This window comes from Grus americana, chromosome 11, assembly GCF_028858705.1.
Source record: "Grus americana isolate bGruAme1 chromosome 11, bGruAme1.mat, whole genome shotgun sequence".
Classification (NCBI taxonomy): domain Eukaryota; kingdom Metazoa; phylum Chordata; class Aves; order Gruiformes; family Gruidae; genus Grus; species Grus americana.
Window position 1 is genome coordinate 5,433,829 of NC_072862.1, and position 26,445 is coordinate 5,460,273.

A 26,445-nucleotide genomic window follows, 5' to 3' on the forward strand; every position below is an offset into this window, starting at 1 on the left:
CTGCAATTGTATGGAAGGGATGCGAGGTGTCCTCCTCTGGGCTTTTTCTTGGGAAAACTGGAAGAGATGCGGAAGGTCAAATGGATACCTATAGGGTGTTATGACCAGAAAATGGTGTAAGGACATTGCTTCAGGTTATGGTGTATCAGGCCAGGGAAATTCAGCGTCATGGGACGTGTCGTGATACAGAGGACTGTGCGATGTGCAGCCCTTGCTGGCTCTTCACACTCTTCATGTTGCAGTCGCATTCTCTGATTTATGGCATTGGTGGAACAGACTCATTTAAGCTATTAAAGTTGTTGGTGCGGAAATTATCTTGAGCAAATAGCTGGCTGTAGACTGTTGCCTTGTTTCTCAAAAATACAGCAAAACTGAAGGTGAGCTTTAAGCAAAGTCCAGCCATTTAATAATCTATGTGTTAAGTAGCCACTAAAAATACAAAAATTGACAGTATCTGCAGAGCAGTGGGATTTCAGACAGTTGTAGTTGTTTTGTATTGAAAATATGTGGCAAGTGCTTATTTTTAAATGTTGACCGCTGCTGTTAGGTATTTATGACATTGGAAACACAACAGAAAGCTAAAAGTGACCTGTAACACACCACAACAGCCAAAGGCTGGCTCAGATCAGCCCATAAGCGCAACTTAAAGAGGGCGTTTTACTCAGCGTTAAATGCTGGAAACCATCTCGCATCATTTCTCAGTGATCAAAAGCTTTGCAAAAGTGGTCACCGTTGCCCAGGTAGTGTGTGGATGCAGAAACCAAATAATGAATATAGGAGTTACAGGTGGCCAAGATCCTTCTGAATAAAGTCAAGTCTCCTGGGGATCAAGGACCTTCCTTTCTGTTTCTGTACCTTTGTCCTCGTTCTTCTCTATTCCCTGCTCCTTCAGCTGGGCGGAGCGAGAAGAGTAGTTTTTAGGCAGCGTTTGCAGGTTGTTTTTATGAAGCACCGATGTGAGAAAACCCCAGAGTTTGACACCGCGATGGAAGGTGGGGCAGGTTCATGGCTCTGAGGGTAATTCTGAACCCCTCCACCATGGGCCGTGTTTTCTTTGGCTGCAGTGCTTGACAAGGCTGACATATTTATGTACAGAGCTAGTATTTAGCTTGGAATTTTACACATATGAATGATGAACTAAACAGAACTCATTTATTTTTTTCCTTCCCTCTGTAGCTTTTTTCCCTCTTTTTTTTTTTTTTTAAATGTGAGGTTACATATTGCAGACAAGTCTCAGCGTATCTACCCCGAGCTTGACCACCAGAATTAATAACTAGCCACATTCCTTGATGATTCTATAGGGATTGGAAGCTAGGCAGCCGAGTTTGCTATGCAAGAGAGTTAATAAAAATTTTCATTGCTGGAGGAAAGCTTATATACAGTAGTCTGTTTGTCCTGTATTTCAACCACCTGAGTCAGAGCCAAAAAAGCAATTGTCTACTACATATTTCAAACAGATGCTGAGGGGTAAAAGGAGTGACTAGAATTCACAGCAATAAAATGCTGGCTCTTTAAGTTCCCTTGAAGGAAGTGAACCCATAAAATTTTTGCTGCTGACTTGTTTGTCCAGTTCTTTGAAGTATTTAACATTAATTTAGTCTGCAAATCATTGCCACCTCAATTTTTCATTGAAGTATCGAAGCCTGCTAAACACATAACCTTGGAGTGCACCAAAAAAAATGATTCCTTTAGCAGATATATTCATTTAGCAGTTATCCATTTGAAAACTTACTACTGACGTTGGTGGTAGGGTATGCTATAGGTATTTGCAAAGGAAAACTTTTCGAGCAAGGTTATTTTTTATGACTATTAATTTCACTTGCAGCAGGTAAGAGTATTTTAAGTGGTGGTCTTCCACCCCTTTCCTCCCCGCCACTCTTTTCTGTTAATAACACCCATTGCTGTTCTGCGTCAGGAACCAAGGTGGGGGACCGGGACGGTTGTGTTTGAGTAATGGACTGTGCAAAAATGGCCAGAGGTTGTAGCTGTTCAGGAGTAGAGGTGCCTGTCCTGTGCTCGCCACCGAGCGTGGCGGCAGCAGCCGCAGGGAGGGCGGCCGTGGTGGTGCGGGCCGGTGGGCACCCCCCTGTGCCACAGGTTCCTGGCCTTTGGGCTGTGCCCAAAATTTCTGAAAACCAGAGCGAATCGATGACAATCCCGCTCACGCCAAGCGAAGATGAAGGGAGCGTTTCCCTTCATCAGATTTGTCAGCAAGTGGTGGATGCCCTGGCAAATGGGGGAGGTTAGTTGTTGCCATGGGATCCTGATCAACAGCCTCTTTTTTTTTTTTTTCTCTTCTTTTTTTCCCCCTTTTGATGTCTTCCATCTAAATTTAAGTTTCTCCCTTCTCCTGAACCTCGTGCTGTGGGAGAAGACCCCTTGTCCCACGGCGGTGGGCTCCAGCAGAGCCGTGCCCTGCCCACGGCGACGCTGCTGGGACCCGGCGGTGCCACGAGCGGGGGACATCAGCTGTGAGGGGAAGTTTGAAAAACGCCATCAAGCTTAAGTTGGAAAAAAATATCAACACAGAAGGTGTCAATTGAAAACCAGCAGGGTGGGAAAGCTGCTGTGCTGTAGTGGGAATGCAGCAGCCTCAAGGCCCTTTAAATGATTGGTGACACACTAGAGATATTGCTAAATTACCTTTTTTATTGGTTCTTGAGTCTTATGTCTTAAAAGACTATTCTTTGGAAGAAGTCAAGAGAATCCTTATATTTGGTTTAGATATAAACCTGAGGTGCAAAATGTGGATGTGGATCTGGACCTGAACTTTTCCAAAGTCTGGGAAGTATTTTGGGCTGGGGTTTTGGTGTGGGACCTCTCGTTGCCTGCCATGGTTTGGAGGACTTGTGTGCAGCCTTACCCTGCAGCACAGCCAGGCTGCAGCCGCTGGGATGTCGGTATTTTGGCGTGCTTCCCTGCCCAACAGGGAAATACCAAAATGTTTCCATAGAGGTGTCTTACGGTTGTTTAAAGATTACAAGGAGCATTTGGTTGGTTTATTTTTCAGCATCAAAATTGAATATGAGGATTTACCAATTTGTAAATCCACTGATTGTATTGGAGAGAGGACCGGAAAGTGTTTGAGCTTAGTTATGCTAGTAAGCAACCAGAGAGAAGTTTTTTTACATCTAATTCTACTTTTAAATGTTCAAAACTCCTTGCCTGTTTGTACTTCATGAATATTGTTTCCAATGTTGAACTCCTCTCGTCTCTGTGCCTTAGTTGCTCCATCTGTAAAATCCAGGTGGTGGAGAAGAAGCTTTTTAATTTCATTGACGGACTTTAAGATCACTTCAGAGGGGCTGGGTATTGTTAGTAGATTGCAGGAGAACTTGGGGCACAAGCTAAACGAAAGATCAAGCCTCTGGTGAAATATTTATTTTAGTTCAAACGCTTCTGGTTAAGACTTTCTCCCCAGCCTGCGCGGTCCCGTATTTTACATTCACTCCCAGCACGGACTTCCTTTGCTCAGGGTCCCATAGGTGAGCCACAGGAGCAAAATACGCTACAGGGCCTCATACCAAAACTCAGGAGTGGGAAACTTTAACCGTCCAGCTTGCTTTTTCATGGCTGTAGAACAACAGCCAAGGTTGTGTTCTGGGTACCGAGGTGGCCGCCAGGACGACCCCGTTAGCCTCCGCTCAGGCAGCTCTGTCCCCTCCGTGGGCTGCAGTTTGGGCTGGGACCGAGCCGTGGCCCGCGCTGGCCGTTCTCATTTTTCCCGCGTCGGAGTGAGATCATCGTGGTGACGAGTTCACACCAGGAGACGAGGGCTGAGCACGGCTGTCGCCGGTAGAGCCACGTTTTGTATCTGCCTGCTGGGGAGCAGCTGCAAGCGCGTGGAAAGCAATAGGGTTAGCGGTGATGCTGAGTGGGAGAAGAGGATTTCTGAGCCTGACAAGGGCTGTTTATGTATCATAACCCCCTTTGCAATGTTGTAAACCCTTTGAAAGCAGCCCCTCTGCCTCCTCTGTGCAGCACCAAGCATCCAAGTTGGCTCTCGGGTAACGGCAGCAGCTCGCTATGGTTTTTATAGCACTCGGGAGGAATAGGGAAAATTTTGAAGAAATTTCAATTGGCTAACAAATTCCAGCATTTTTCAATTGTATGCTAACTCCTAAGCAGCAGGCTGGCTTCTACAGCGTGTTGAAAAATGCTGTGAATTGGTAATTATGAATTACAGCAGGAGATCAGTTCAGCTTAGTGTTTCCAAAGCCTCAGAGATCAAAAGGTGCCAGTGAGAAAGATAAAGTATCGAGTGGCAGTGAATATGCCAGGCTGCCTGAAACTTAGTTTCACTGTCTAGTTTGAGGGGAAAAAAAAAAAATGTTGTTGCTGAGTTTTGTAGGGGGAAAAAAAGAAGAATGTGGATAACATTTCTATCGAGGCATGCCTTATTTCCAGGAAGACTAATGAGGATGTAAAACGATTGCTGAGGTGCTTTTAGGTTTTTGTATTTTTGTCTGTTTTATCTATTAGTTTACCTGATAGAGCAGTAATTAAATGAAGAGAAGCAGTAAGAAGCAGCAAGAGGGCAGGATAAACAATGGCTTCTTAATTTTTCACTAAATGCAGAGCGATACGACAATATATTTCTGTAAGCTGTGAAAGTATGTATTTCCCTTTTTCGTACTCTTTTCTTTTCAGTTGTCATTTCCAGGAAATGGCACTGTCAAATGATATATATATATATGTCATGTTTCAGCCCGGTCCGAGGAGGCGGTGTGCAATGTGCGGGGGGGTCACCTTACCCCTGGTTCACCGCTGCCGTGCCCCGAGCGAGACGGAGCCTGGGTCCCCAGGCACCCGGGACCCCTGTGCATTTATACTTGGACTCTTGGGTGCTCTGCAATGGTAAGGAATTGGAGTTGTCTCCCAGGCAGGTAGCTCCCCGGCTTTTAAGAGCATCAGTAGATAAAGATGGAGATATTGAAGCAGTGGATATCAAGGGAAGCAAAGGATTTGCGAGCACGTGTGGTGCCTAGGGATCACCTCCGGCTGCTCAAAGGGTTCCAAGAAGAGTGAAGTTAATCAGTAGTAGAAAAGGCCTAATTTTAAGATGGTAAAAACCTCCTTTGCTTTTGCCAAGCTTTATCCGAGGAGGAGGGTGGTCTTTGCTGGAGGGCAGCCTGTCTGTCTAGGGTGTATCTAGTCAAGATTGAAGGTATTTTTCACCTCTTTCAAAATCCTTTCACCAATTCCCCAGATTATTGGCAAAACAAGGGTAGTGGCAGATTCCTTATAACTGTCTTCCTCTTCTGCATCAATTATGTGTCTTTGCGAGGCAGAGCTTTGAGTCAGCTCTCCTTCATTTCTCTCTTCTGGTTGCTCCCAAGGGAGAGTGTCTCTTGGTAATAGGAGCTACATCAGTTCAGAGAAGAATACAGTTTTGTTCCCTTCTCAAATGACATATGACTATCAGGCATCTCATGAGTTCTCTGAGTGGGCACATGAATTGAACCTTTTAGGAGTCTCGGTGATTAATGGTCTGATGGGTGGGAAGCAGACGCTCGTTACAGGTCTCGGGGATCTGCCTGGTGGAATTAAATAGCTGCCATGTTAGCGATGCCCTTTTGCCCTTCTCAGCTCTCCTACGAACGTCACCAGCGCCGCACGAGAAAGGAAACAAAGTTCACCACAGGGTGGGTTAGGGGATTTTTTTACTTTTGTTTTTGTTGCCCGTGTGTTGTTGTGTGGGCTTTTTTTACAGCGCAAGCACAGGGGATGTTTTAATTAGCCCTGGTAGGGTTGTTTCTTGCCTTGTGTGAAACTAATGATCGTGGGCACGCTGGCATGGCTGCGGGCCTTGTGTCTCAACGTGGCTGCCCAGGAAAAATCTGTAATGCTGCTGGTGTCTGCGGATAGGGCTGGATCCCAGCGCCGATGTCAAGCGGGGACTTTTTCCTAATACGGGCAGTGGTCCACAAGGAGCTGACGAAGTCCATCAAACTCACATCGCCAACAGCTGGTAGAAAGTTCGGCTCTACTCTGCTTGGACCAGCCCTGAGTTAGAGACCAGAAGGGGAGAAGGCTTTTTTTGCTTGGTTACTTGACATCGCGTGGCCAAGTGTAACATACTAAAAGCACAAACGCTGGGATGCTGCCAGGAGGTGATGCCTGTTCACCAGTTCCCCATGCAAATAGCTGTACAGTCCTGGCTTTTGCAAGACAAAGCGTTTTGCTTTGCTTTGCTTTACTGCAAAGAAAGCTCAGAGCAGGACCAGAGCAGGTGCTGGCATTCACCTCCAAACTCTTTCCTTTTCTAATTTTTGGGACATATACTCCCCTGTACCTTCTGGCCCTGTACTGATGAAGTGCAAGCATTTCCATTCACAAACCTTCCACTTGTCCTAATTTTGACAGTGTGAAGTTTCCATGTATGAATTTTTACCTGAGTGCTCGCTAGTGGATTATACAACCAGTGCTTTGAACTGGCAGTGACAGCTAATTCCTGGTCAGCAGCAAGTGCGAGGTTTGTTTCTAAGGAAAATATCGTGAAGCAAGGGGGAGGTTTGTTGGTTTTGTGTTTTTTTTTTTTTTTTTTTAAGTCTCGATGTTCTGTATTAGACTGTTTTTAAACATCAGCATGTGTTCTTTTTCTTTGATGTTTTTCACAGAGAGGATTCTGCCTTCCACTTTAACAAAAGTCCCATGTTCCTCTTACGCCGTTTTATGCTGCTAATGATGTTGCTTACTCAGATAAATAGGTATATTTAAAATGCAACATTGCTCTTCAGCGCACCACTGAAACGTAACAGAACTGATCTTCTTTAGTGAACTCCCGTGCCAGAATTTTCATGTTTTGAAATTAAAATGGATTCTCCTTATCTTCTCATAGCCCCTTTGATCCATTGCCTGTGGGTGTACGGTGGCACTAACGACAGAGGACGGGGAAGCCTCAGCTTTGCGTGGCATCATTAGCTCCAGAGCGTTAGCAGCATCCCCGTGAGGAACGGCCCCGCTCCCCGCACGCCAGGAGAGCGGCCTGCTTCCCCACGCGTCCCCCTGCGCTCGGTGCCGGGCGGGATGCTCCCCCTGGAAGTGCCCTGGGCGTTTCTGCAGCGCTCTTCCCTTTTCCCGGGGACCTTTACGGTGTCTCGGCAGTGGAAACTTGGTAGGCATTGCCTGTAGCGATACCCGCTTTCCAGACATCGCATCCTGGATCTTTTCCTTCCTCCAGGTAGCACGTAGCTCCAAGGACTAAACTTGGAGATTAGACCTGGGTTTAATCTGGTCTGGGCAACCAGCCCGTACCCGTGCTTGTTTGCATGTTTTTGTTTTTCCCGGCAGTTCGTTCAGTCCAAGGTATGTCATTCGTAGCTGGTCGCAAGTGGGGAACCAGATAGCTTGAACCTTTCTGCCAGGGCTCTGCATGCAAGTACTGTCAAAACTGTTCTCAGTGATGAGTCAGTTCCTTTTTTTTTTTTTTCCCCTCTTTTTTTTTTTATTTTAATGACGAGTATGCAGCTAGTGTACCCATTAGAGTGTGCAGAGGGATGGCATAGAAATGAGGATACACATGTGTATGTATCAGATGCTGAAGAGCAGCGTTCTTGTTATAAATATAGCTTGGCTGTGTTCCTTCTTACATTTCAATTTTATAATCCGTTCCAGAAGATTTGGACAAAAATACTGTAGTGTAAGAGAGCATTAGTTTCTGGGTTCTTCAAATAATAATTCTTGGTAAGGAAACTAGTAAATAAACCTTTAAAGGTGGGCAAGATGACATCTTCCCTAGTTCTAGGAATTGGACTTGGGGTATAGATTTATGAAGGGTAAAATAAAGGACAAGTAGAAGCAGGAGCAGAACTGTATGTTTTATTTTTTTAGTTTATTGCTAAAATGTATGAATCGTCCTTTTTTGTTTGTTTTATTGGTGTGATTATATATGATCTATCTTTACATGTATACTTTTTAGACCTGGTGGGCCCACTGTGATTAAATGTTTGCTTTGAATACGTGTCCAGCGTGTTAACTTTTCACAGCGGAAAGTTGTTAAATTCATTTTTATACAAGGGAGGGAAAAAAATAAAGGGGGGGGGGGAAGGAGATTGTTAAATGTATGGAAACCCTTATTGGCTGAATTATATAACTGAATTCATTCAACATGCTCGGTGTATCTTGTTCTCCTTTCAGTATTGCCACTCTGTTCATCACCCCTTTTAGTGCTTTAGGCATATGGCATGCAGTACATCCAGGGAAGTGTCAACAATATGGCATATGTTATACATACTGATCTTGATACACCGTAGAAAATAATGGGCCTAACTTTAAAAGGCACGGTGCTAAGAATAGAGCGTGCTGCAACATGCAGACAGCGAATCCGCCATGAATGTCATGTTTGAAGACAAAAAGAGCTGTATTTTTCATTACTTTTGTGGCTTGGTTTGTATTTTGGCGTTGCCGCAGATGAAAAATATTACGGTCGGATGAGCATGGGCTGGATCTTCCCCCGCCTGACGCTGGTGCCGCGGACTCTGCGGAGACTTGGGGGTCAGCTCACCCGGGGTGGGTGCAGGTGTGCGGGCAGGAGGGAGCAGGCAGGGAAGGCAGGGAGCTGTGGGACCCCAGCGCCCCGGGCTGCCCGCCTGAGCCGAGGTGGGGACAGGCAGGGATGTCGGTGCTACCGGCACCCATCCGCGGGAGGAGGGACGGGGACGGAGGATGTCCCGATGCGTTTGCAGGAGTCATTAGAGGGTCGCATTAGCTCACCACTTAGCTCTGTCTCCGCGCTGTAAATGAGCCTGCACAAGCAGATTGCCGCGCTTACATTAAAACCACGGCGGTGGAAATGAGTCTTTCCAAAGACTCTTCCAAAGATCTGCCCGTTAGGATCTGACCGTGAGATCAGGGCTCTCTCATCTGGACTCGGAGCAGTAAAATGAAGATGAAACGCTCTGTTTCTCATTTCTGGATCCTGGACTCACTCAGCTCCCCGTTCGTTTCTCAGTGAATCTTTCGTCCCCAGGAACGCTCATTTTTAAATTAGAAAAAAATTTAAACAGAGGGTCCTTTGAAACAGTCGGCCTGAAAATTGTTCCAGGGAGTTTCACCTTTAAAATAAATGATTCATACCGTCGTATAGGTGTACGTATATGTGTATGTCTGCGTTGGTGTTTATTGTGCTGCGCTGGCCTGGCTCGGAAGCTATAACATCTGAAGTGCAGAGAAGCAGTGACTGGAGAAAGAAATATCTTTTTTTCCAACAAAGACCAAATATTTGTCTGTTATCTCTACGGCCGTTTTAGTGATTCTTGATATTCGCAGCACCGCGCAGATCGCTGCACGGATAAAATAGAACAACAAAATATTTATTTTTAATCTTTGTTGAATGCTGAACTTTTTGTGCATGTTTATGAGGGTTAAACATTAATAGCAGATGTTGTTAATGAATAGAAGGCTTGAGCCAGCTTCTGAGACCTTTTAGTTAGTACATGAATTTTCTGGTTGATGACAATACTTGTAACATGCCTAATTATGAAGTAGTGTTCTAATCAAGCCTTGAATAACTGAAGAATTTCCCCTCCTCTTTTGCGGTTATTTCAGTGGCACACGCAGAGATCGCTTCAGTGCCTGTGCTTATTCTTAGTGATTTTTCTTTTCTTAGAACATTCATTGAGGTTTTTCCCCCCAAAGAAGCACATTTATTTACGCTGAATGTTGGCGCAGGGACGTGCGTGCGCGTGCACAGACGCGTGGGCGTGCACGGCACACGCGTCCCCTCCGTCCCGTCCCCACCAGCAGCTGAACTGGTGCCAGCCTCTGAAGTTGTTGTCCCAGTTTGTCACACTTCCAGGTGAAGTACGTGAAAGTGATTATAGGTAATAAATATCTTTTTTTTTTAACTTATTGCAGAGGCAGTTTTTCCCCTGTTAATGAGGGTAATTTGACTTGGTTGAAGGATTGCAGTTCTTAAGAATTAATGCAGCAATCCAATTCAAAGATTTAAAGAGATCTAAGATTTTTCACAGGTCGTGTGCTAGTGAATGTGCTCCTATCACATAGCAGCTAATGGACTTGAACAACAGTCTGTCATTTACTGTTACCTCAGTGTATAGCAGCTTTGCCCTTGATAGCAAGTATACTTTCCCAGCAGTGCAGGTTATTTAGTAGTGCGGTATATTTGTAACACTTTTAAGAGACAGTATCCTATTTCTAACAGCCCTAATTACTGGATAAAGCCAGGTTACCTGTCTGACTTTCTTAATTACGTGTTTGGATCCTAATCGGCGTGAGCCTCAAGTATTTTATGCTCTAATAGCCGACTCCTCGGGTTTTGGGGGTTCGTCTCTATGTACACGCATATACAAAATAATTTCGGTGTTGCGTTTTCCCTGTAACAATGCTCAAAGGTTAATTCCATAAATATGGGAGTGGTAGGCACTAGTCTCCGTAAGGCCCCGTTATTTTTAGGGATGCATTATTACCTTTTAACGGTGTTTTGTAATGACTTATTTGTAAATGCTCTTGGAAATGCTCTGATTTCTTGATCCTATTATGTTCCTGGATATGAAAAATCCTGTTTTAAGGTAATTAGAAGGATTCTCTTCTATTTAAATGTGTGTTCTCTAGACAGTGTCACTCTATATACTCTGCACACAAGAACCTTTGTTCCTTAATTAGAAAAAGGACTAGAGCTCATTAATTGTGGGTACAAAGTGATGTCTGCTCAAATGGAGAAGCAATAATACAGTTTAAATAATGATTGATCCTACATTTTAAGTCTTATACTATTTCATACTGATAGTGATAAATAAGCAACATATAATGCAGGTTCCAAAGCATCGTGTTCCAGATTTTTATTGAAAGATCTCTTTTTTTGCAAGGATAAACCGCTGTCGGGCACAATAAATAAAGGATGGATGGTACATACACAGCGTCTGCCATTTAGAAAAGTCAGCATTTGTCAACAGTCGCACCGTAGCGATAGCTGAGATACCGGAGTTAACTCCACCCCGTACTTTAGGAAATGAAATAATTGTGGTAGCTGTGCAGTCAGAAGCCGTTTGGATCTTGGCCTTTACAGAGCTATTATTGTGATGAAAAGAATATTTTAATTACTGCTCGCAAACAGGATGAGTTATAAATGTTTGAGTAGTTTGCAGGGTGTTATTTTGGAGGATGGAGACAAGTGTACTTCGTTCTCTGAATTTTACCGTCTCCTTGCCATCCCCTTGGAAGGAGAAGGACGCAGCTCGGGAAGTTAAACCCGGCACCGTTTACCAAAAGGCTTGGATTTATACGATGGCCAACGAGGGGTGGTCTGAGATGTGCCCCACGCGTCGCCCAAAGGCAGGGCGAGCTCCCGGCGAAGGCCGTTCCCAAAAATCGGGAGCGTGTTGGCGCTGAGCTTGGTGGTCCCGCTGCCAGGGTGGGATGCCAGGACGGCGTCGGTGTGGGCTTGGAGTTTGGGTCTTTTGTCATCCGAAGCTTTCCAAAAGTCAGTGCCTGCTCCTCTCCTTGCCCCACCTTGCCTCGAAGACTTAAGAAAGAGAAAACCGGTCTCATTTTTCTAACCCTAATGAAAACATGCGCTAACAAGGCAAAGCGTTTCCTACGTGAACAATAGGAAAGTTGGAAGCCAGAGTCATTAGGCTTGGTTTTTCTGCTGTAATAGTTTCACGAATCAAAATGGTGAATGCTAGAACGGGGTATATATTTCACTCAAAGCATCTTGGCACTGAAAGAACCCCAGGAAATGGGGGTTTTCCTGATACCCTTCTCTGCTGTATTCCTCTTGGTGGGAAAGAAAAATAGTTTTTAAAAGATAAAACCCCTGTTCTTCAATTGACTATGCAAAAATCTTATTGCAGTATTTATTCCAAACCTGCACACATAATGTTCAGTCAAGGAGAAAACAGCAAAAAACAGTTGTTGATGGACTTAGCAGAGAACTGGATTAAATAAGCATTAGTCTACTGAAGCTGATTACAGGAATATGAAAATGCAGTATCTTAATGGTACATATTTTCATGTGGCAGCTCAGTTGCCTTTCATTTTGCAGCTAATATGTCTATTCTTATGAGTCATTTACTTCTTTAATTACCTTTTGCAGGCAAGGCACCATGGTATATTAATGTGAATGATTTTTACTGCCAGTTTATCATACAATGCCCCAGAAGTTGAAAGGCGTAATTGACTTGGAAGAGCAGCTCATGAAGGAAACAATATTTAGTTGACAGTTTTCCTTGTACTCTCTGTTGACGTTTATGAGTTTACACTATGCTAAAGGAGTAATAAACACAATTTTCTTTCAATAACAGGAAAGAGTCGCTTTTAAAATACATTTGTGGAAAACAGATTCGTTCGTTTCTTGAATAATATAAAATAATGCGTTTCCAGTGATGAGAAGTATAGAAGATTGTCAATTGAATTAAAGCTCGGAAGGTGCATTTATAACCTGCCTTAGAGCGTTAAAAGATATTAGGGTGCATATGAATCGAATCAATTTAATGAATATTTAAATTATACACAGATTTGGATAAATCACATTCAGACCTGCATGCTAGATTACTTGGTGGCCTTCTCTTGCTGTCAAGTGCAAAAGTTTGAAGTGGGAATTCGAGGGACGGAGGCTCTCTTTCTGGAGATTGAAAAACACTCCTCAGAAAGCTCCTGATAAACCCCGATGGGGGGATTATTGCAGAAACTTTCTGTAACTTTCCTGAAGCCACAGGCTTGAGAAAGGTTTAAAATCAGCTTTGCAATCCGTCAAAGTCCATTTTCTTCTGGAATGCTACCTTTATTGAAATGACCTTGTCAAATCGCAAATTCTTCCCCCCCCCGAGCATCCCCAGGACGGTCCGCAGGTATGATTAATCACCCCATCCCGCTTTAATTAATTTAAAGGCGCACATGCCCAGGGCGGGAGCGGGAAGCCGGCTGAGGAGGCGAGCGCTTCCTCGCTCGGTTTGCAGAGAGTTAAACTTTTCACAGTTTTCCCCGATTGTTTGCAGTTCAGCCCTCTGCAACATAATGAAAGTTTTCTAGCCATCTGTTGTTAAGCTGGCGGTGAGCAAGGCCAGTATATCCAAACAAAGTGCTGGCCTGCTGTAAACTGAACCTGTCAGTTGAGCAGAGCTGGGCTGACCTCCCCCAGGCGCGGGGCGGCCGGCGGTACCAGGCACCGGCTGCCTGCTCCGCTTCGGGGGAACTACTTGGGGGGACCGTGTTTACTTTTTCCACTTAGCGTTCCTCCCACAGGCTCGAACTAGTTTATACTAAATCTTTAAATTGACACTATTTTTTTTTTTTCTAAATTTCTGACCTTTCCCCCCCCCCCCTTTTTTTTGAGAGAGATACTGAAAAAAAAATCTATTAAAACCCCACGGTAGCTGGAATTTGAGCTTCTTGGAGGTGTTGAGGGGGGGACAGGACACCAACTCGGTGCGTGCGTTGTCTCTCAACAGAAAGAGGCATGTTCCCAAGTATCCCGGCTTGCTTTCTAGCTCCTATTGTTCCCTTTGTTCTGTATTATTTAAGATCAGTTACTCATTTGCTTCTGAGGATTGGGAATAGCAGGCAAGGAAGAGCAAAGCAACCAGGGTCTGTTGTCTTCCTGCGAACCACGGTCGCATCCAGAAGTGGCTGGAGCAGCCTTCCTCCTGCTTCTGTTTGCTTCTGTCCGGGGTGGGGGGAGATAGTTCCAGCATGAGGTACTGGAGAATTTGAAACTTTCCGAGCAGAATTGCAAAGATCGGACTGGAAATGCCCTTTACTTGCAAGGCTGTGGGGTTGGGGGTTGTTGTCCTCTCATTGGCACGAAATACGCGCTGGTTTGGCCTCCCCTCCTCTGCCTCTGTGCTTTTTCCAGTCTTGTTCCTCAGATCGCCTTCCCTTTTTCCTACCTACGTAAACGCTAGTTTATTTATTCCTATTTGTCTGGGAGGTGATACATGTCATTCCCCTGCTAATATTCACCCAACGCAAGCGATTTTAACCGTTTTTTAAAAACTGGCAACAAAACTCGAAGTGCTTGTGCCAGGAAAGTGAGTATTAGGTATTACCTGTTTTCTGTGTTTGTTTTTTGGACTAGACTTACAGTAAATACCTTTATGCTACCGCTACTGCCAAAATCAGTCTTTCTGCTTTGTTTTCTATACTTGGGCTATACCTGCTCGCCGGTCTTTGGCCGTTTTCAAGTGTGTTTTACTTGCCTCATGATTCTTGGAAAGCAAACCTGCTTCTCAGTGACCCCAAATGCTGCAGTTCTCTAGTCTGGAGGAATTTTGCCTGAGGAAGAGCCGCCGAATTTGTGCCATGCGTGAAACCAAGCTGCGCCTTCGAAAAAGCGCATCACAGCCAGTCCGTATCTTTGCGGTGTGTAGCAAATGTACTGGAAGCTCTGGAAAAGTAGTAAAGGTCATTAAAAGTCGTACTTTACCTTTCCAGAAGATCCCACCGAGGGCTCGTGCTGGTCCCCGCCGGGAGGGCGGGAGCACCCAGCTGAGGGGATGCAGGGATGCAACAGGGAACGTGTTTCAGGTTACCTCCCTTGCCATGTGTTTTTGGGGCAAAAGGAGTATGACAGTGGTGAAAACCGCTCAATTTTAAATTAAAATGACTGCACTTTACTAGGAAACCCCATCCAGCTCTAATCTGTTTGTAAGGTGACTGACACATAAAGTGCTTTTTGTTTTAAGGTGGAGGGAAATGCATTCAGGATAGAGTTTCTGGTATAAATGTCAGGTGCAACGCCGTGCATGCTCACTCAAAAAGTCAAGCAGATAACCTTGGCATTTAGGGACATTGCCTTGTAGAAAATGAAATTGTATTTTGTTTTTAAAAAAGGAGGACTACATTAAGAGGTCACCTATTAGCTGTGTTTTTGCTAGCTGTCTGAAACTCAGCTCTACTGTCTATTAAACTCAAACCACTATGTAAACATTCCTGTGTTGTTCCTGGTCTCTACAATGGCCAAGGGGATCGGGTTTCACCTGCCTGCACATCTTCAAGCAATTAAAGCAATTAGCTTGAAGCCATTTCACATTCAAGGTCTACTGTGACATTCAAGTCCAGAAGAAGTCTAGGGGAAAAGAAAAAAAGACGACTGGAGAAGGGCCACTGTGCAGCACAGGCACACAAATAACCTGCCGGGGGGTTTTTGGACTTTGAGCGACTTCCAAATGCGGTCGAGAGGCTTTGCAGCGGGCATGCAAAGTTGCTGCCGCGAAAGGGAGGAGATAAAGAAAAAGCGCCTAATGATCCTTTAAATTATAAGCCAAGTTTTGCCTGTTTTGCACTGGGAAGGGAGGGGCAGGAGGGAGAAATAGCAACCTGATTTGGAACGATATTTGTGTGAAATAATGTGGTGTTGGTCTCATTCACTGACATTTCTCCTGGCATGGAGATCGTATTTTTCTTCTCATTTAGGTGGGGATTTATATTTGGTGTTTACATTGTAAAGCTGCACTCATTCTGGCTAATGTATCCGTTACAATGACATTCAGCGTTGAGTTTAGTGATTCCAGCAGTAAGTCTTGAAAGCTGCTATTTTTTAAAAGGTTGGAGCAGATTAGTGGTGACCTTAAAAGATTAAACTAGTACAGTTTAAAGATAAATAATCAGCCTTTAGCACATTAGATAGCTACATAAGCATGACAGAAGGTGACTTTCTTACAACAGTTTCAGAATCCAGGAAGCATTTTTACATTTGCAACTTGGCTAAGGCAGGGAACGGTGTTTTGCAGAAAGCGAGACATAAACTGATTGCACTACTTCAAATTGGTTAATACAGTTTTAAATCCACAGTTTTCCTGTTGGTTTTATTATGGAGAAGAGGCTAATTTTAAAAGCTATGCCTGCTGCAAAAGAAGATCTTGCTTTGCTGTCCTGGAGGGTGTTCTTAATCAGAAATAACCGCAGGCTAAATTATAATGTGGAATCCTGCTGCCCTTTAACCTAGCACTGCTGCTCGTTCAGTGTTTGTTAACAAACAGCTCTAAGTACAAAATTGTTTGAGAATTACTTTTTCATTATATTTGCTGACTTCAATTAGAATAAGAAGCTTATTTGGGGAAGAAAAATTAAAAATGTATGGGTTTCTAGAGAAAGTTTCAGCAATTGTTTCCCGGCAAGTGTCGTCTTCGGAACGTAGCTGCGGACTCCGTGGCGCACATAATGCAATTTAAATAAAATTATCTCCTGGACTAACATTTCTGCACCGGTGGGAAAGGCAGAGCTCAAGAGCATCCCAAGACTCAGCCCTTGGAAAGACGTACAAGCTAAAATGGTGGCAGGGGCTGAGGCCAGGGCCCCTCTTGCGTCTTGGCGGGGGGATGCGATTCCCATTATCCCACTGACGAGGCGCAGATTCCCCATCCTTCCCCATCCCTGTGGGGGTTTTGGAGGGCCGGGCTAGATGCAAGTGGCACGGTGTCCTATTTTTATTTCACTTTGAATAACACGTAATTGAAATGTACACTCGGCAAATTAATTGGTGAGTTGAAGGTAAGAACTGCTGAGTTAGTAGAGATGGCACAAGTCCTCCTCTTTTTTTTTTTTTTCTTTTCTTTTCCCCCTGAAGTTTACGTGCTGGAGTGGAAACGCTGTGGTACTCAGAAAGGAGGTGATGCCTCTGTAAAGCAGATCTTTCCAATTTTTTTTTTTTCCTAGCTTAGTCTTCTGTTTCTATGATCTGCCTTTTGAACTGTTTTTGTGGCTGATCAGTTCCACCTAATATGTCTCTTGATTTCTGCTATTGTAATACTCAGACGACATGCTGTTCTCTTCATTTTTATAAGCTTTAGATGCTCCTGCCTGTCATACTCTGGCGGTTTATCTTCAGCGTCTGGATTTGCTTTCAGACTTGCATGTCTATCAAGCTGCTGTTGCTTTGAATGTGAGATCAAAAGAAGATGAATTCCAGTAAAAAATTTCCTTGTATGAAGAAAAGATTGGGGGCCTATGTAAACATCCCACTGACAGCTCCCAATGAGTTATTTTAGCAGAGCATTAGCACCCAGAATGACAGACAGTCCAAGACTACATGCTAAATAACAAATCAGTCCCTTCAGCGGCAGCAGCACGTTGCCACAACAGCAATACATTTTCTAAAGGAATCCTGTTCCTCTTTTTTATTGAATATGGCTGTTCGACTGCTCATCTCTTCGCGAGCTGCCTCCGAGTGCCAGCCCCACTTTACTTTTTCTTGACAATATCTGTGTCATGTCACCAATATGACAGAAGACAGGGCTTCGGTAATTGGGTGGGGAGACGGTTAGTTAGTCATCTCGAGTTAAATAGGTAGTTTGTTTGAGGGAGGGGAAGGAGACGACGGCGAAGGGAAAGCATCTGCCTGGCTGCTAAAGGCACGCTTTCGGAGATGCTGCATGCAAGTCCTGCGCCCGAGACAAGTTGCATTTTTTTGGGTGGTTGTTTATATTTCGATTCACGCAGTTAGAGAAAATAGCTCTGAAGCCCGGCCAGCCTCACAAGCCGGTTTTAAGAGCAAGTTACAGCACTGTAGAGGGTAGGAAAGTCAAGCTTGGCTGAACTTTGTGCAAATATGAATTTGCCTAGATGCAGAAGCGAGGTGTGCTTTTTGCCGCTGTTTGGTCTGGTTGGGGACATAATTAGTTCTGCATGTTTCTGCATACAGACGGGGGGGGTGTGGGGTGTGGAATTCAATAACGCAGAATTGCTAGATTTTTGCTCCTGATGTAGTGCTAAACCCAACTTCGAGATTACCTGCGAGCTCCAGCCGATCTCGCCACTTCGCGAGGGAAGAATTAGGGAAGGAATGCTTTGCGGTTTCTTTGTCGTTTAGCAAAAGCAGAGGTTGCTACTGTGGAGGCAGAGACCCGGTGGCTGCTGGCGAAGGGCAGTGCTCCAGCGCCGTCTCCCTCCAGCCTGCGCTCCGGCTGCACAGCACTTCCTGTTTATTCAAACATCTTTTTACCATTCTTCAGCCCCCGCTTCACAGAAACAGCCAGAAACACATCTCCAGCGTGAAGACGGAAATCTAAAGGCAGACAGTAAGAGCTTACTCTGTTAAACTCTTCATTTTCTCTGCAAGCGCTCAGAGAAAAGGAGCATGCAGGCAGGGCTGAACTTCGAACTTGCTGCCTTGCGCGGGCAGCTTGGCAGCGCGGGAGAGGGGAATTGCTGAGGTTTAAAGCAAAAGAAGCCGGTTCAGGTTGTTTACTGTGGTGTTGACGACGAGGGTGGGTTTTTTGGCACGGCTTCGGAGAGCCGTGGCGAGGACTAAGTCCTCTTTCGGGGCGCCCGTCGCCTCGCGATGTCCCTCTGGAGCGGGAGCAGTCGTGTGTCACCGTCCCCGCTGCTCGCCGGCTGCTGTGGCTTCTCCTCGCACTTGCACAAGTGGCAAAAAAAAAGCCCCCAGAACACCCCCCCAACCCCCCCCCCCCCCCCCCCCCCCCAAAACAACAACAACAAAAAAGGAAACCTGGCTGCTGTTCTGGGCAGCAAGAGAGGCGCAAGCCCACCAAGTCGCTTTTTGTTTTCCGCAAATTGTTTGCATCGTGGCTCTGGCACCGCTTGCGAACCAGCCTCGCTAATATTTGTACCAATTTCATGCTAATAAAAATCAGGCTGCTGAGACAAGCATGGCTATTATCTCATTCATATTACTATTGTTTAGACCTGTGGTACTACAAAAGGAAAGGGAAAGCGTGCTCACGCCGGGTAATGGTTGTTAACTTCTCACGTGAGGGATTTTCTCTGCAGTTTTTCAGTATTAATGATTGTTGTATGAATGGTCTTCAGGGGTTGTCGGAAGATAGCGTAGATCCTCTGGGTAATCCGTGTTGCAACACGTATGCTGGATTCTTCCCTCTCTGTTCAAGAGACTTAAAAAACTACTTGATATTTCTCGGTTGTTTCTCCCCCCTCGAAAGCCCACTGAAATAGCAGGTAACTTTTTTTTCTGGTAAGCATTCGTGGTGCCCATATAGTGTGAAACATAAGAGAAAATGGAAAATATGCTGCCTGCCCCATGGAGAAAAACCCATCCTCCTCGAGGCTTTTCCTGCCTCTCCGAGATCCAAATACACTTTAAAATTTTAAACTGTAAACCCCCATCTTCCTAGAAAAGAGAGTGAGAGAGAGAGAGAAATCAAGCTGTGTGTTCAGCCAAACCGCAAGTACAACAAACATATTTTTAAAATATATTGCTAGTCTAGCTTTTTAATGTTCAGAAGTTGTTCTGCTTTGCAGGGGAAAAAAAAATGGTGTTTGCAACTGCCTTAAGGACAATTTGTTTAACAGTAGGAGTAATTGCATGGGGAAAATGGAAAGAGTGACTGAAGTTATTTACTCAGATGTTAGTGTAGGTGTGGGGCAGAAAACTCACTGTGGGAACAGTGGGCTGCTTTTCTTGGTATCTTAGTCTATTTGATGACCATCAAATTTCCCAGCTCACTGGTTTTGTTTTTTCTGGATGGCATGTTTGATTATTTATCAGAAGGGAAAGGGAGTAGCTGAAGCAAATAAACATGTGACCGAGCTGTGTTTTGTTTTCCACTCAGAAGGCCGTGCCCTTTAACAGATATACAGAAAATAATAAACGTATTGTTTTATGATAAAAGGAAATTATGTGTGTCATTTTCTTTAGCCAGGCCGTTAACCCCTTGTGTTCGGTGGTCTCCGCCTTCTGGCAGCTTGTTGGGTTTGCAGCTGGGAATTACAGGCACTTAAAACCCCCTCTTGTGCGGAACGTTTCCATGGATTACTGCTTCACCCCTTTGGATTTGCTGGATTTATTGCGTGGTCAGTTCTGCCTCAGCGCGTCCCCGGTCCTCTCCCCAGTCCTGCCTGGGGTACGACTGACTGAACGAGAGGCACTTTGAGTTTGTGGAAGGGTCCTGACTTCTGAAGAAAACCTGGGAGAGTGCTGCTGGGATCTTTTTGCCGCCGATGTCGGTGTCTGTGCAGCTGTATTTTGGTCCGTTATAGGTGGTGTCAATTTCTGTGATTCTTGTTTAAATGCCAGGTGTCTAGCATGTAGCATGTAGTATTTCCTTGGCAATACCAGCTTAGGACAACGCTCATTATTTTCCCTGAAAAAAAAAAAACCAAACAAAACAACAAACCTATAAACTAAATCACTGTCAGGAAGTAAAGTACAGGTTTGCCTCATCTCTGGGAAGCATGTTGCATGCTTTAGCTGCTTTTATGGGATTAAAAGAAACAAGTTAAGACTGTCATGCACATGAAAGGAAACTGAGATGTGGTTTGTTTCACATTGTGCAGGTAGGTATAAATTTAATAGACTGACTTGCTTTCAAAATCTCTCTTTGTCTCCCCGAATCGCATGTCAGTTCCAGTGCGGTGATGAGCTCCGTGGTCCGTAATAGCGCCTGACTGCCGCTGCCTCGCAGGTGCCGTATCGGCAGGAGGGTCCTCCTCCTCCTTGGGGATGTAGGTTCCCTCTACGGAACGGCTTCAGATCAAAAACAGGGAAAATTTGCCTGACATCCTGAAGTTACGTTCAAGTATGTGCATCACTGGTGGGTCCGGGGAGGAGGAGGAGGATGCTTCGCCTGCCAGCTTGGGGGGTCAGCGCTCGGTGGGGAGCCCAAATGGGTGGCAGGGACCCCAGAATGGGTGGCAGGGACTGAAGCTGTTGGTTTGGTTTTAAAGGAGGAAAAAATGGCGGTCAAAATACCAGGGAGAGGAAGGGCTGGTGAAATAAGGACCTGAAACTCAAATGTGATGCAAAGAAGAAAGAGGAAATGAGCAGCTTGGGGCCAGGTGACATGGGCAGGGGCCGGCCTGGGGGACATGGGCAGGCACCCTGTGCCCGGTGGCTCCCCGACGGTCGAGGGGGCGCGGAACGGGCTGGGGAGCAGAGTTTGGGGTCGGCAGTTTGGGATGGAGGGCCCCGAGAAGGCAGAGGGGCAGGAGCATCCATCAGACACAGGGTCTCTCCAGCCCTGGCTGTAGTCCTTGGGCAGAACCTTGTGAAGGACAGTTAGAGGACCTGTCCACTGGGGAAAGTTTCCTCCTAGCCTCCAGTGATTAAAGGTTGGCTCGTGTCCTGAAGCATGAACGTTTGTACCCCGATTTATATTTTTATCTTTCCAAAGGTAGCTGTAAATGCCCTCATTACTATCTGTGCAAGTGTCTAATCCTTTCTCTGCATCCTCCCCATGCTCTTGGCGCTGGTGATCTCTTGTGACAGTAAGTTCCGGAGAGTAATTACAAGTTGTCTATTAAGAGAGGAGAAAAAAAAAAAAAAAATCCCTTTATCTGCTTTATTTTTTTAATTTTTTTTTTGGTTGTTGTTGCTTCCTGACTTCATTCAATGTCCCTTTTCTCTTGCGTTATGAGAAATGGCAAATATCGCCAGATGTACCTTCTCAGGCCGAGTCACAATTTGTGTACTTTTATCATCTCCTCTCTTACTCATCTCTCGCTAAACTAAACACTCCCACCCTTATCAATCTTCCCTCGTATCTGCCGAGGCCTCTAATCATTTTTGTCGCCTCCATCCGAACCTCGCCTATTTTTGCTTTACCAGAACCTTTTAAAATTAAGGTTTTTAGAAGCTGTTCTAAATTAGGTTGTGCCATAGGCTTGAAGTGCAGAGATGTGATTTGCAGCATCAGTTTCCCGTGTTTTGGGCTGTCCTAACGTTTCGTTTCCTTCATTCATCCAACAGCGGCGACCGCCTGATGGTCTGTGGTGAGATGCCCACGGTCAGGGGCTTTATTTCATGGGTGCAAGTTTGTCAGACAGTGTTTTGGAAAACAACCTTAAAATATGTTCCCTGTTTTGTTGACCACACAGGGAAGCGTGCAAGCAGCTGTATGCAATATACTATTTATGTTGTAGCAACAAAAAGGCACTCTTCCTTCTCCCCCCCACCTTACCCCTCTTCTCTATTAAAAAATATGAGAACTTCCCGTGCTTTTGACATCCAAGAAAAATGCAGCTCAGCAGTGAATAGTCCTCCAAATATTCAAAGGTCTGGTTCACTTTTGGATAAACACAGTAGTTCAGAATCTGATCTCGAGCCTACAGAAACGAGCTGGAAATCCCATAAGATTTTTTTTTTCATCACTCAGACATAGTTCAGTTCTGGTTCACTTTGCACGGGGAGCCAAGATTTGTATCCTTTCTCATTTTACCAGGATGTGTTGGCCCATCCCTCCTTTCTTGCTGGTACAGACCGCTACATGCTGTGAATCCTGACATGCCAAAATAGAGAGAGCCATTTTTAATGTTTGGGAACTTTTTGCCAGATGCTTTTTAAATGGCTTTGATGAGTCTTGACTGTGACTCTTTAAAAGAGGAGACAGAAGGTGTTTTTACAGTGTAACCGCCTGAGGATTTCGTTTGCGCCTCAAGAACGGGATTTTTGTAGCCGTAGTCGCTGTTGTGGCTGGTTCGGGGTTCGCAGGTTTCTGGGGTTTGCAGTTTGACTTCTTACCCTGCCGCCTCTTGCCCCCTGCCGTCCCGCTGGCGTCTCCGCGTAGTTGAAGAAAATACCTCGCCCAGCTTTCCCCCCACGTTGGCGGAATTCTTGAATCATTTACAAAACGAAAATTAGGTGTTTGGGAGGCAAATCCCTGTGGTCCCCCCGTGGTGCAGAGCTGGGGTAGCAGGCAGGGACCCCGGCCAGCAGAAGTAACCTCAGCACCCACGAGGACAAAGCGTAGCAGCGCTGGGGCACCGGCAGCTCCACGCTGCGGGTTTGAAGAAAGGATTTCTGTTTCCAGTGCCTTTTTCTGGAGGGGATCTCCTCAACTGATAGCCAGGATCTATTCCAGAGGAAAGAAACAGCCTGCTGGAAGAAAAAGAGAGACTCATCTTCTTTCCTTATGACTGAACTATTCTAGGAGATGCTTCAGCGTGAGGCACGTTGCCAGCTCCCTTGCTCCAAGCCTGCCCCCGCCACATCAGGGACAGGATGTGAGCCGGGGTTTGTACATGCGGACCTCCAGGTCCCTTCTCTTTTTTCAGCATGGGAATCACCCGTTAGTCACTTGGCTAGATCGGTCTGCTGCGTCGAAGCAAAGCCTTCAGGGCCAGCTGATCATTTTATTTGAGTAAAGGATTGTAGTTGAAGCTCTCCTCCTTGACGAGCTGGCTGGTAGCCCCTTGGACGGAGTCAGCCTTGCAGAAGAGCTGCAGCTGAGCGAGGCGCTGGGTACCGGCAGCTGGCAGCATCTCCCCTGGCTCACAGCATCCCTGCACTGCACCCGTGGAGTGGGGTACAGGGTAGATGGAGGAAGATCATTTAATGAAACAAGGAAAGAGAGGATGAGATGGGATGGGGGTGATTTGATGGGGGCTGACGAGGCAGCTGGACAGCAGGTCCACCTTGGATCCTAGCTGTGTCCCATAGCAGAGCCCCGTGGCCTGCCTGTACTTATCCCCAGGCTTCCCCGCTGTGGTGCCAGGAGCAGTGTTGGGGCTCTTGGCCTTGACTCGTTTCGATGTGTGGCACAGAGGGTCAGGATGGTGGGAACGGGGAGGGAGCACGTAGCAGCTCGTTTCCCAGTTCTGGAGGAAGATGAAAGAGCTGGATACGAATGTCAGAGGGAATAAGTGCTGCAAGAACATCTGCTTCTCTTTTTTGCATCTTCTACATTTTATTCCTCCTCTTCATTTTGGTTCCTTTCCTATTCTCTCTAGTTGGTTCTTCTCACCTCCCCCTGTTCTGTTCCTCCCAGAGGAACAGCACTACCCACTGCTGTCGCTTTGCACTATTTTTTTTTTTTTTCTCCTTTTTGCATACTGCTCCACTCCTCGCCGTTTTCCACACGTTGTGCGGCTCCTCAGCCTGTCGGAGGAGAGCTGCAGCAGGGCTCCCCTCCAATGTGTCTGCCTCCTACCACCGCTCCTCTACATCTGCTGCTCCAGGAGAAGAGGGTGTCGCGAGAGAGGAGATAGAGGAGGCAGGAGTGGGAGAGACATGAAGCAGCTCCGAAGCTTGGGTGCATCCGGGCTTCCGAGCTTGTGAGCTGCATCTTGCCGCTCTGCTGGGAGCAGCTGTGGAGTGGAGCGGGGTGTGAGGACAGATGGGAGCTGAGAAAGAAGAGAAATTGCTGGCTGAGTCTAAATCCCCTCTCATCCCACCCGGGAGAAACAAAGGTACTTGCCTTGCGAGACTAAATGGAAGCAAGAAACCCTTCTGAGAGGTGGGCCATGCCTCTGCTGGGAGAGGCCCCTTTAGCTGCGGGCCGGGCAGTGCCTAGAGCCATTGTGAAACTCGGGGAGCTGGAGATGGTGGGAGAACTGCATGCGCGAGGCTGCAGAGCCCTGCTTTGCCTAAAATGCAGTGGGGAAGGCTTAGCAGCCATCTCAACTGCGTAGGGATCCGGCTATCTGTTACTGCTCGGAGGTCAATACAGAAGGTCTCGCTTCTGCAGTCTGGGACTGGGGTAGCATTATATTTTCTCCAAGGATAGATTTTGGTGTTAAAGTATCTTTTGTCTCATCTCTCTCTGCTTGTTGTGTTGTGTTTTGCTTTTTAATGACCGTAACTGAAATAACGGACAGATTATGATGTTGGCTGCGGACTAACTTTCCAGATTTACTGCTTGGACACTTCAGATGGCCGTGGGACCATCTCTGATTTCTGGGAACGCTTCCTTCTTCCTTTCTCAAGTTGCTTTCCTGATGGGCAGCTTTGTCCACCTGGAAAGGCCCAAAATCCTTAGGAATCTGTAAAAGCACATGGGATTTTGTTTTGTGCCCTTCTTGCAACTTCTGTGTGCACGCTTCTCCGTTTCGGAGGCAGACGATTACTGCACAACTGCCCTGGGAACAGGCAGTCAGACAGGACACCGGTTTCTTTTGCGTCCTCGTGTCTGTTGCTCATCTGCCCACCCTCCAACTTACGTACCTTTCCATACGTCCTGCAGTTCCCCGGATCGGTCTTTCCATGCCTGATAAACTTCAGGTGTGGAAACGAGCTTCTTCTGGCATTAGAGGCAGGCCCATTATAGCTGTAGGTCTTCATATTTCATTAATAGCTGATTGATATTAATATCGGTTGGAGCAGATGGGAAGGGAGGAGCTTGAGCTCTTTTTCTTCAGTAGAAATAGGCTGATGATGGAAAAACAGTTGGAGAGTCGCTGTCTTCTTGTACTGGCTGCAGCGGTGGAACAAGTTAGCAAGAGGCTCAATAGGACTGGATCTTGTTACTGTTTTCCTTATGTACTAATACTGTAAGCAAGTAGATGGCATTTAAGCAGCATTTCTATTTTTACAGTTCTACCCTCTTTTTCCAGTGTATTTCCCTTCCTCAGCCCCCTTCCCGAATCGGGAGTTTCTAGCCACATGAAGTCAGAGGCAGGGCTACGTTTTTACCCTTTGAGCAGAACTTGCCTGAAGAGGATGGTAAAACTGAAAGTTTGAGCCGCTTGCGTGAAAATGTCAAATTACAACAGTAACTTGGGTGATAACAGTGCCGGATGTTCTGGGCAAACAACAGCTGGGCAAACAAGTCACGTTCTGTCTATCTTGCAATAAAATTGTCTTGGTCATCTCCAATGTGTGCTTCCTCCTCCCAGTGCTTAACTAGTTGGGAAACATTAAATGGTTGCCACCTCGTAAGCACAGGGAGAGGGGTTTTCGGTGGGGCTTCCCACTTACTCTGTGGCGTCTTTGAATGAAACAGGCTTGATTCATCTCACAGTGTTGAAATTTTTCCTGGGTTAGGTGTCACCCAATGTTGGCTTCCAAATATCATCCCAAGTTTGTGCAGTGTCTCTAAAGCGCAGCGTTTCAGTTGCCTTTTCACTGGTCTCTGTTTTATGCCAGAAAATCTCCTTATCTCTGGGTGATTTCCTAACGGATAAGAAAATACCTCAGCAGTTCATTTACTGTATCTTGCATTTAGGCATAGCACCGAGCAGAATCAAGATGACTCGGTTGGTAGTGAGCCTTTTCTGATACTGTCCTTTCAAATCCCTGTTGGTAATGACCAAAACCCGTGGCACTCAGAAGATGCGCTTGCTAGGTGATGCTGTTATTCCTCTTCCTTCAGTAGATGGGAAGATTTCCTGTTTGTGTTTCGGTGCAGAGAGGAGGACGATTGCGGATGCTGTGCGATTAACTGCTGGAGGCCAGCATTGGCATCTGGGTCTGGTTGTCCCAAGCAGCCGTGACCAGGCCTGCGGGGTCTTTGAGCAGCACAGGTAGGCAGCACGTGACGCGGCTGCTGGTAATCACGGTCCCAGATATCTGAAGCACCTCTGTGGTTTTGGGGGCTCTTGGCATCTCTACCTGCCGGTGCCGTGAAGGAGAACTCAGCTGCCTGGATCCACAAACACGAGCTGGTTTACCACGTCCCCCGGCAATTGTTCACTTGCAGAAGTGCAAGCACGTGGTGGAGATTTCGGATGTAACTATGGCAGTGGGGAGGAATGTGTGAAAAGAGCTTGGAGATGTCAGAGCACCCGCTCGTGAGGAGAGGGCCACGTTAGCAGAGCTGTTGGCTAGCGGTAAACAGTCCTGGCACCCTTGTT

General features: G+C 46.0%; 1 protein-coding gene across 26 annotated transcripts in view; it reads left to right on the forward strand.

Annotated features, from left to right (window-relative positions):
• The window catches only part of FOXP1 (forkhead box P1), a 389,835-nt gene that overhangs the window by 245,387 nt on the left and 118,003 nt on the right, over window positions 1-26,445 (forward strand). The window contains exon 1 of one of the 26 annotated variants that reach the window (XM_054837710.1): window positions 17,891-17,978. The exons of 24 other annotated variants lie outside the window; for them this stretch is intronic. The gene's annotated coding sequence lies outside the window, so the exon portion shown is untranslated. Of the gene's footprint in view, window positions 1-17,890; window positions 17,979-23,989; window positions 24,064-26,445 lie in introns of those variants that run through there. One more of the 26 variants, XM_054837711.1, reaches the window with a different exon arrangement.